Raw genomic sequence first — 10,795 nt, 5'->3', positions numbered from 1 at the left:
TGCCACTGTCCAGAAGATCAACTTGGGCCTGGCTTGGACACTGCTGCGGGAAACTAACTTTCTTGTGCAAGGTAGGCCTACTGAACGTTGGAAGGTTTGATGGGTCTTCAGAGGTGGAGGGTGGACAAAGGAGGGAGGAGGAGGAAGGTCTCCAGCCTTCTGAGCATACTTTCTCAAGTATTTGGAAATGGGAAACTTTACCTTCTTTCCTGACCCCCAGAAAAGTTATCATCAATCCCTTCCCCAGGCCTGTTTGCAGAACCGCTTCTGTCCGATGCTGGGTGCCCCTCCTGCTCTCAGTCCTTAGAAAGAGGTCCATCCTGGAGCTTTCCCTCTGCTGTGTGTGACGTAGAAGGTGTGGCAAGTGCAGAACCTCTAAGCATCGGTTGGGTAGAATGTCCATGGGTCAGGCTCTGCTCTGGAATGGGTACATGGTGAATGAGGTGGCATGCTGTATCGTTCATTCATTGACATAGAGCAGAGGAAGAAATCTTGGAAGAGAGAATGAAGTACCAGTGACTCAGAGGAGGGATCAGGGAGAGAAGGGAGAGAGATAGATGACAAATATACAGATTATATATATATATATAGAGAGAGAGATAGGGAGATAGATAGATGATAGATAATAGGTGATACAAACACACACACACACACACACACACACACACACACACGCACACACGCACACACACTTAAAAGCATGTCCAAACACATTGTAGGTAAATGTCCATATTTACATACACTGTTACAGAAACACACAGCAATGTAACACTAAAGTGGGATTTAAGGATGTACCACATCTGTACTCACAGAATTACCATAGAGGATACATGTGGATATACTACACTTGGACATGTAGTGGGTGTTGGTTGCTATACTATTATGTTCATGAGCAGTGCTGTAGTAGCATGTCCTTGCCTCTTCTGTATAGCAGTTGTATGAAAGCAGATGTTGTACACCCTTGAACCTGCTGTAGTGTTACACTGACATACATTTCCATAGCAGTGTATATACGCATGGCTGTTTTCATACTTGTAGAGGAGAGTGTGGATTCATGGCAGAAATTCTGGCTTGCTGAGGATTTTTACAAAATTCTTTGTGGATCAGTTTTATTCAGGTAAGTGGTGAAGTGACAAAGGTGACTCAAGAGAGATGAACCTCAGCATAGAAGAGGCTCCTTAGAGTTCACCACACTGAAGAAAGGCTGTCTGCACAACTAGTGTTTGAACCTCTATGAAGGGAACTGCTTCAGGTCCTTCTGTGCATGGTCTTCCTGTATATACCCAAAGCTTCATTTACATATCATTAACTTCTTGCTAGAGAATAGAAAAACTTATTTATTTATAGTACAGGCCAATGACTCAGAAGAGTGTTGAAGGGGGAGGAAAGGAGGTTGGGAGGGAGTGAGAGGAGAAGAAGGAGGAAGAGGAAGAGGAGGAAAAGGAGGAGAAGGAAGAGGAGAAGAGAGATATTGAAGGAGATGGCGATACAGGAAGATAAGAGAGATACATGAAGAGACACATAGAGGGCATAGAGAGATATAGATAAAGAGATACACACACACAGAGGCAGAGACACAGAGAGAGAGACAGAGACACAGAGAGAGACAGAGACAGATTGGTTGATTCTGGAAGATTTGTTAAAGCCCAGAGTTTGTTTTCAGGTTCTCCAGAACAACTTGTGTGGTGCCCATTCCTTGTTTTCAGAAGACCCTCCACATCCACCATCATTGCCTCAGAAATTCAGTTCTTGTGCTGGGACATCTACTGCCTGGGTTTGGTTTTCCAAGAGGTAGAGCATGGTGCAGGACAGGTGTCATAGCGTTCATCTGGGAGGTGATCTAGAGAGCTTGATGGAGAACTGGCATTATGAGGTAGAGAAGTGGGGAAGCTAGTGAAGGATGTACCAATAATCAAGAGGGGGTGAGCAGAGGCCTGCATATCAAGGGACTCTGGGAGACTGTGGAGATCATCTTAGTGACCTCAACACAAAGGCCAGGGGTGAGAGCAACCACCTGCCCTCTTCCAGTGGCCATCGCTTACAGGTTGCTCCATGGAGACTGGTAGGTGCCTAGGATTGTGATGAAGGAGGGGATGAACAGAGCCTTTTGGAATCCCCTGATATTTGCATTTGTTATTAATCTATCTATCTATCTATCTATCTATCTATCTATCTATCCATCAACCTATCTGTCTTTCTATCATCTACCTGTCATTTGTCTATCCACTCATCTTCCTTTTTTATTTCTTTGTTTCTTTCTTGCTTGCTTGCTTGTTTGCTTTCATTCTCTGTCACCTACCTGTCATCTATCTTTCTATCTATGTATTTGTATTTATATCTAAGACACTCTCCAGTTTCCTATACAGTGCAATTCTTGGTAGCCAGAGGAGATCATGTTTGAAATAACTGTTGTCGCACTGTCACCATGGAGCCGTCATGCTGTCCCATCAGAGGAGCTCTGTGTTGCAGCCGTTTCAAGCAAGGAGGCTGCACATTTACATTTAGCCGTCAGACAGCCTTGTTTCGTCTGTAAAGTATCTTAAAATATGTGGAAGTAGTGCCAACACTTCAGTTGTGTGGGATTTAATGTACGCTCTGGGTTTCTGGCTTCTCTTGGAACAGTGGAAGACCTTGCAGTGTTGAGACTGGAGCAATATGTGGCAATGGTGGGCTGTGGCTGGCTGGCAGCTGCTCCTTTAGCTGAGACCTGTGCTGGGATCTCCAGAGTCCCCTGGGCCACCTGACTCCGATTGAATCTGGGTCCTCTACAGGTGCTGGACCTTACATTGTGCCCGGTTTTCCTTTGCACTCTGGAGTTGTGCACATCTCCTTTTCTCCCCTACCGCCTCACTTGTCCATTGGACCTGCACTGTGGGTGTGCTCTTCCACCCAGGCGCTTTTGGGTCTTAAATTCCCTCTGGGTTCTCACAGCTTCCTTCTCTCTAGGACAGAGAATTTTGTTTATTGCTTTTTTTAGCCATTTGCTCAACTAGAAATTGTCATCTTCCCACATATCACACTTTGATTGGTACCTGCCACGTGGTCCTCTGCTGCTTCTACCCCGTCTTACTGCAGGTAGTGTGAACCTGGGCCACTGTAGGCAGAGCTGACCATGACAGGACACCATGGGTTGTGTGTACTGACCACCACTGTGTGTGTCCTAGGGGAAGAAACCCTAGGAAAGGATTTATTAGTTATAGTTTGAATCTGAAATGTCTCCCTCTGGCTCATGGTTGAAACGGGTGTTCTCCAGCAGATGACACTCTGTTGGGAGGCTGTGGGACATTCAGGAGGTCAGATCTAACTGGCATATAAGTAAGTCACTTGTCGTGGTCTTTGTCCATGGCATTAAAGGAAGCTTTCCGCAGGACGATGGGAACACTCTGACCTCTGAAGGTGTTGTGAGGATTCTAATTCTCATCACCCTCTCTGCTTCCTGGCCTGCTGCAGTGGGAGCTGCTGCTGTCACACATTTTACTTGCCAGGCCTCCTCTGCCATCATGAAAGCCTCTGGAGATGTGAGCTGAAGGGCTTTTTCCTCCCCTGAGTTGTTTCTGTCATATAGAGTGCTCTAGTGTCCATACTACACCCACCTCAGTTTCCCACTTCTCAGTGGCCAGCACTGCTGCACCCTGGGATGCCTTGTACCTAGATCCACTTAGTTCATTAAACATCCTTCGACTGCCATAGTCTTCCAGATGGTTTGCTACCACAGAGTTCCGAGAGGGAGCAAGCCCTGCAGGAATCTCTCTTCTAGTCTCAGCTCAGCTAATTAGACCAACTTTGAGTCCAATGTTGGAGAAGAAGCTGCCAATCTAGTCAGATTTGCCAACTTTCCAACTTTGCTTCTCTCCTGCCTTTGTCATAAAGTTTTCCCCTTTTTTCTTTACTTACACACACACACACACACACACACACACACACACACACACACACACACACACACTTTAAGCAGGAGCTGGTGTGAGGAGAAGGAGGGCTGGGTTACCTGCAACTCTTTGTGTCATTTATTCATTGACTGAGATGTCTGACACGGAAAGCAATGAAGGCGGAGAAAACGATTTCCTTAAGCTTGCTTCACTTGGCATCTCTCCTTGGACAATGCAAGCGGTGCATGATCGAGCTCTTTCTAGATGGGAAACGACTGGTGCAAGGACAGAAACAGATGAGTCACTTATTTTTTGGAGTTTATGAGCTGGAGGGAGCTCGTTAGAGTTTCAGCATAATAGCATCTGAGTGTTGATGGAGTCTCAGCCCCATCCTTTACGGAAAAAAATAAAGTTCTTAATGCCCTAAAAGAGGAGTGAGATTCCAAGTGCCCTCTTACTAATTAAGCCAGTCAAACATTCCTTGATGCTCATATGGCATTTCTGGCTACTGGGGACACCAACATAAAGATATATATTCCATCTTCAAGGAACTGTTTTTCTGGTGTGGGAGGCAGGGCAGATGGTGTGCCAGCAACTCACTCAGTAATAAGGCTTTGTGGCCAGCACGGCAGAATCAGATTCTCATTCTGATGGGACTGTTTTTTTTTTTTTTTGTTGTTTTGTTTTGTTTTGTTTTTGTTTTGTTTGTATGTTTCTTGTTATTTTTTTGTTTTTTGTTTTGTCTACTCTCATTTGAACCACAGACCCAGGCTGTCTAACCTTAATCCTCTCATTTGCAGGAAGGAGTTAATAATATCTCACTTTAAGGACATACCATGAGCATAGAGGATAATCGGTAAAGGTGACACATGAGAAGATTAGTCTTGGGATCAGAGAGATGGTTCAGAGGTTAAAAACACTAGCTGTTCTTCCAGAGGTCCTGGGTTCAATTCCCAGCATCACACAGTGGCTCAGAACCATCTATATAGCAGGATCTGATGTCCTCAGGAAGACAGAGCACCCATATTTATAAATAAATAAGTCTTTGAAAAAAGTTGAGTCACTATAGCAGCAACCAAAGTAAACTATTTTAATGGAGAATGGGGTGCTGGGAGCATGAGGGAAGAGGCCCCTCAGATCTCTGGAGGTCTCTGGAGGGATAGATCTGGGAAAAGGGGATGGATGCAACATTTGAGCAATTGTGGAAGCATGGCAGAAGGTACAGGTACGGTCTGAGGGACAGAGTATGTGGAGGAGTGAGGAAAGAGGGCAGGGATGTAGATGGGAGGGAGACAGGCAAAGCATCAGCAGTAATAATAGTTCAAGGACTGAAAGGGAGTGCTGGGTAGCAGGAGACGCAGCTGTGAGCAGGTACATTTTGTGGAGTTATCGGGGTATGTAATTGGAGGTGTCTCGCTGGCCTGAGGATATGAAGTTGAGAGTCCTTTGCTTGAACATGGTAGCAGGGGAATAGAGGACAGTCTTCCAAGGAAAAAGAGCAGAGAAAAGAGGGTCCTTAGGAGCATGATGTGGGACCTGGGTAGGGATGCTGAGCCTCCTTCTCCACCCTGTTCTTCCTTCTCCCTTCCCTTTGGTGATTGCCCATCTTGGAGTAACTTCTTTGAGACAGCCAAGATAGATTTATCAGTGTCATGATGTTACTGTTCCAAGCTCCAGGTTTAGTCTACACAGATGCTTATCAGCAGTCATGGGTTAGCTACGAGATCCCTCAGACCCACATGACTACTCAGTGGTGCCAGGGAACAGCCTCAAAGATCAGCCAGATCGAGATCTCATGGTTTCTATAAGAAACCATGGGTTCCATGCCCAGTCCTATCAACTGACAGAAAACAAGTGAGAAATGGGGTACTGGGCCCACAAAACTGTCCTCCTGGAAAGCTGGCATGATTGAATCTTACAAAGGGGGAATTTGGGCTGGAGAGATGACTCAGCCTTTAAAGGCTAGGCTCACAACCACAGCGGGGAAACTTGGCATAACAGAACCTTGACCATTGTTCTCCCATGTCCTCCACCAATGATCAGCTTTGTCCCACTTGGAGTAACCAGGTTTGGACACTAGAGACTGGCTTTGCACAGGGAACAGTCATTATAAGTTTTTTTTTTTCAATTCTTTCCAAATATTTTAACTGCTGAAGAGCAAACATCCCTGTGACTCATGTTTCACAATTTATGTCGTTGGCTTCACATACTTTTGACAGTTCCATCATGTTTTAGATGTTGTGAAATATTTGTTTTCCTCCTTAAAGCTGGGCTGGTGAAAATCAACTTACTTCATGGTTATTGATACTCTGTGCCAGAGTTTCTCATCCTCAGACACGTTGACGAGATAATTGACAAGTCCCTGGGCAAGTTGAGCCTGTGCCTGGCATCCTGGGTGTGACTTTATGTTTTGCCATATCCAGGTTTCTACTCATCAGCCATGACTAGCAATGTCCTCACTGGGACAGCCCAAAGCATCTTCACATGAAAACTCCCTATCCTCACCCCACCCCTGGGCCCAGACTGACTAAAAGCTGTTTCTCTACAGTTTGAGAACACAACATGCTAGGCAAGAAATCAAGAAGATGGTAAGAAATGAAAACAGACTCCAGTGCTAGGGATGTGGCTCAGTGGTAAAGCAGTCGCCTAGTACGCAAGAAGCCCTGGGTTCTATCCCCAGCACCACACAGAGAAACCCACAGCTGCAAGGAATGGGGGTTGACCTTGATACGATGCAGGCCAATCATCCTCTGCCACAACCCCTTACTTTTCTTTTTGCCTCAACACAGAAAGGAAAACAGGAGTACTTCACCCAGTAGCAGGATAATTAGGCACAGGGACTAAATGAGATGCTTGTAATAAAACAGAAACCAGTTGGAGTTCTTCAGCCAGAGAATGGAAGAAGATGGCTGCCTATAAATAACACAATTGTTAGCCAAGTCCTCAGAAAACCACTCAACATGTCAGTGTCAGAGGAAGACGTGTCCAATGCTTTAGATGCTGAAAATAAATACCGAGAGTCGAAAATAAATGGCATTATTAGCAGAAAGGGAGTCCCTAATTAACCAGCAATAGTCCATTACTGTAGCCTTCAATTCATTAAATTGCATAATTACATAAAAACTCAGTTGACGCTTGATTCAGTCAGTGTATCTGGTATTGTCTCCTCAATAATTAGTTCTATAATTGTCAGCTTGACAGGGCAATTAAAAATGTTTGAAGACGTGGTGTCAGCTTCCCTGTGTGAAGCTGCACCAGGCACGACCGTCTCTCGGAGACTCGTCCATCTGGGTACTTTCATGCTTCCAGATCCTGGGATGAAGAGGACCATGGGTAGGGGGTTGGAAGCATCCCACAGAAAGGCATTTCAGCTTCCTAGGGGAAACCATTCTCTGTGAAACGAGGTGGGTGTGCTGTCTCCCAGCACAAAGCCTGTGTTGGAAACTGACTCCTCAGTGCAAGTACCAGGGGATGACATTAGAGAGGTGACTAAGCCGTGGGGGCTTCTGCCCTTAGAAGAGGACCAACTCCAAGGTGGGACTTAGGGGTATGAATCCCTCTTCTTGTTCATCCATCCTTCTGCTTGCTCTCCAGGGATTGTTATAACAGCAAGGCTCTCTCCAGGTCCTGGCACCTCAACCTTGAACATCCTAGTCTCCAAAACAATGACAAAAAATCATTTTCTTGTCTTTATAAATTGCCCAGTCTTCAGTACTGTGCTATGCCATTACAACATAACCTAGGATAGGGTATCATTGCTTGAGTGGTCGATGTTCTAACTGCTGGGATGTGGGAGAGGTAGGTTATGTGGGAGAGTGTAGAGAGTTCCAGGCTCGAGTGTGCAGGCGCTAATGCTCAGAGTGCTAGGTGCTGTGAGACTGTCAGGGTAGGGAAAGCACAACCCTGGGTGCTGTCTAGGATTAGGTTTTCCGGTGATCAGGGATGCCTAGTCGTATGGGACTGATGTTCTCATGAGAAGGAGAAAACCAACAAAAGCAATGGGGGAGTAAGGGGAACAATCTTTATGACTATGTTTGAAAGGCAAAACAGAGGCCAGTGTGCTTTGGAGTGGTGCAGGAAGGAAAGTGAGGTCAAAGATGAGTGTGTGCGTATGTGTTGCTGTGTGTATGTTGGTGTGTGGTGTGTGTGCATATGTGTATATATGTTCTTGTGTGGGGGTGTGGGCACATGTGGATGTTCAAGAATTGTGGAAGCCTAAGGCTGATGTCTGGTGTCTTTTCTGATTGATTTCCATCTTTTCATTGAGGGAGTCTTTTAACTGAACCCCGTGATCAGTAGTAATATGGCTATTACTACTATTGCTGCCTATTGTTGCCTTCCAGGCTTCTGAGCACTGGAATTCCAGGCAGGCTACCATGCCTACCTGGCATTCACATGGGCACTAGAACTCTCAACTCTGGTTCTCACAGTTGGACGACAAACACTTTATCCATTGAGCCTTTTCCAGTCTCAAAGATCAGAGGTTATAGTTTGCAGTTATCATGGCACTAAAGAATTTGTGTAGACACACTAACATAAGAGCTATGACCATAGCCGGGCAGTGGTGGCTCATGCCTTTAATCCTAGCACTTGGGAGGCAGAGGCAGGCGGATTTCTGAGTTCGAGGCCATCCTGGTCTACAAAGTGAGTTCCAGGACAGCTCGACACAGAGAAACCCTGTCTCAAAAAAACGAACAAACAAACAAATAAAAAAAGAGCTATGACTACAAAACGGAGTCTAGTTCCCAGTTTGTTCCCCTTCCTGGTTGGTATTGACACAGCTCCTTGGTAGGGAGTTCTAAGCTCCATCACTGGCTGTGGCTGGAATGTGAACTAGGTCATTCAGATGGGTTAGGGTTTATGAACAACGCTGTTATTCTGGTCATGTAGGCTTGAGAGAGCTCAGCATAGGGTGAAGCATCTCTGGAAGCCTGAGAACCTGTGAGGAGATTCTCGGCTAGTCCCAGATTCTCTCTAATGTCAAGAGTGCTTCCTGCTTGACTTTAAAAAGCTGGAGGGCAGTCTAGGGATGCAGCTCAGTGTCAGAGCAGCAGACCAACATGAGCAAGACTCTCAATTCCATCCTTGGAAAAATATGTACATAAATATATACATACTTAGACAAACATGCATATATACATATGCTGGTATACTTATAACACATAAATGTACATATACACATACATGCATATACATAGTTATAAATTAATACATACATACCTATGTACATATATAAATATAGGCATACCCTATACAAACACACACACACACATATACATATATACATACATTTACATGCACATATACACTTGTTTATATACATATATACATGTATATATACATATGAATAAATACATATGCACACATAAATGCACAGTACATACATGCAAATATATACATAGTTATAACATATGCTATGGATACTTAAATGTATACATATGCATACATATATGCATAACAATACACAAATTCACATACATATATACACATACACACTTTACATGCATTTATACACATATACATAGACACACAGATATACACACATATACATATAAACGTATATACACACAAATACATACTAAACTGAGAAGAAAGATAAACTTTTCCCTTTCAGAAGCAGTAGCCAATGGCCATGCCAACTGAATGGAAAAGGGAGGAGAGGTGGGAACATAGGGTGTGACAGAACACACTGACTAGGAAAAGTGTGCTTTAATAATTAATACCTTTCCCCAGGCCATGAGCATGAGCATGTAGCGGCTGACCTTCCTGAAATGAGGCTGAGAGATGGAAAAGACAAGATGTCTGCCATTAATTCTTTCTCCCATGGGCTTCATGGCCTTTGCCAGGGATGTGGTTAACCAAATGTGCTGCAGCCCTGTAGAGGAGACATATGGGGCTTCAGAGAAGTCTTTGCTCTTGCTAGTTCCTCTCAGGCCTTGACAGGTGATTAAATACACATTGGAGGGATTCGGGCCCTCTTGTGCGGTCTCCAGAACTCACCCTACTATTGCAGAGTAGAATGAGGGGACACATGATCTCCAGGATTTCTTATCCAGTGTGCTGAGGGCCTAAAAATGCCTGGTTCGTCTCAGCGGTATGGAACTATCACGGGACCCGGATGTATGCAAAAGGAGCTCACTTTTAAAGTGGATCCAGGCTGTTCTGCTTTTGATTGCCCCTTATTCAGTCTCTAGTGCTCTTCCAGGAGGTTCTGGGACTTTTTGTGCAAATCAGTGTAATTTTAAAAGAGCCAAGGATTGATTTCTCTTCTTACCCCCCCACCCCCCTCTTGCCTCTCTCCATCTATTCTCTCTTGCACTTTCTGCCAGCACAGATTCCTATCCATGTGAGAAGATGAGAAAGCAGGTATGTATGGAAGGTAGTTATGGAGGGCAAGGAATTTTAATAGAAACCACCTTTAGCTCTATTTTGATTAATCTTTTGTGCCACTTTGAGGAGAAAAATGTACCGGCTAGACTGTCTGGGCTTAGATTTTTAGGCTGCTTCCTGCTTCCTTAATCACTCTATGCCATTGTTCCAGGGGTTTCTTGTCTTTAAGCGTGAGTTAATTTATTCTTTCGAGTAATGATCACTGAGTGCTGCTAGGAGCCCAGCACCATCTCAAGTGGCTGGGACCCAGCAGTGAATGAAGCAACCCCAAACCCTGATTCCCATGAGAACTGCATCCTTATAGGGGAGAATGGCAGTGAATACAAGGTGTAGTGGATGAAGTGTGTGATGGTTGGGATGTGTGGGAAACGAGCAGATGGAGGGAGATGAGAGGCAGTGTGGGTGCATCCAAGTTTAAGGAGAGTGGCAGGGGCTGGGGTCATGCAGATGCCCTAGTACAGACAAGGCCTGTGTTTGATCTACAGTAGCAAGGGGGGAAAATGAGCTATCAACCAACCAACCGACCAACCAACCAA

General features: G+C 44.9%; 1 long non-coding RNA gene across 1 annotated transcript in view; it reads right to left on the bottom strand.

The window, feature by feature from the left end:
- Window positions 1-282: 282 nt before the first annotated feature.
- LOC110299322 overlaps window positions 283-10,795 on the bottom strand; it is a 29,121-nt gene continuing 18,608 nt past the window's right edge. The window contains exons 3-4 of the long non-coding RNA XR_002378445.1: window positions 3,989-4,144; window positions 283-418 (exon numbers count right to left, since the gene is read on the bottom strand). This is a non-coding gene — a long non-coding RNA (uncharacterized LOC110299322). The remainder of the gene's footprint in view (window positions 419-3,988; window positions 4,145-10,795) is intronic.

This window comes from Mus caroli, chromosome 7, assembly GCF_900094665.2.
Source record: "Mus caroli chromosome 7, CAROLI_EIJ_v1.1, whole genome shotgun sequence".
NCBI lineage: Eukaryota > Metazoa > Chordata > Mammalia > Rodentia > Muridae > Mus > Mus caroli.
This window is presented reverse-complemented; position numbering and strand designations above follow the sequence as displayed.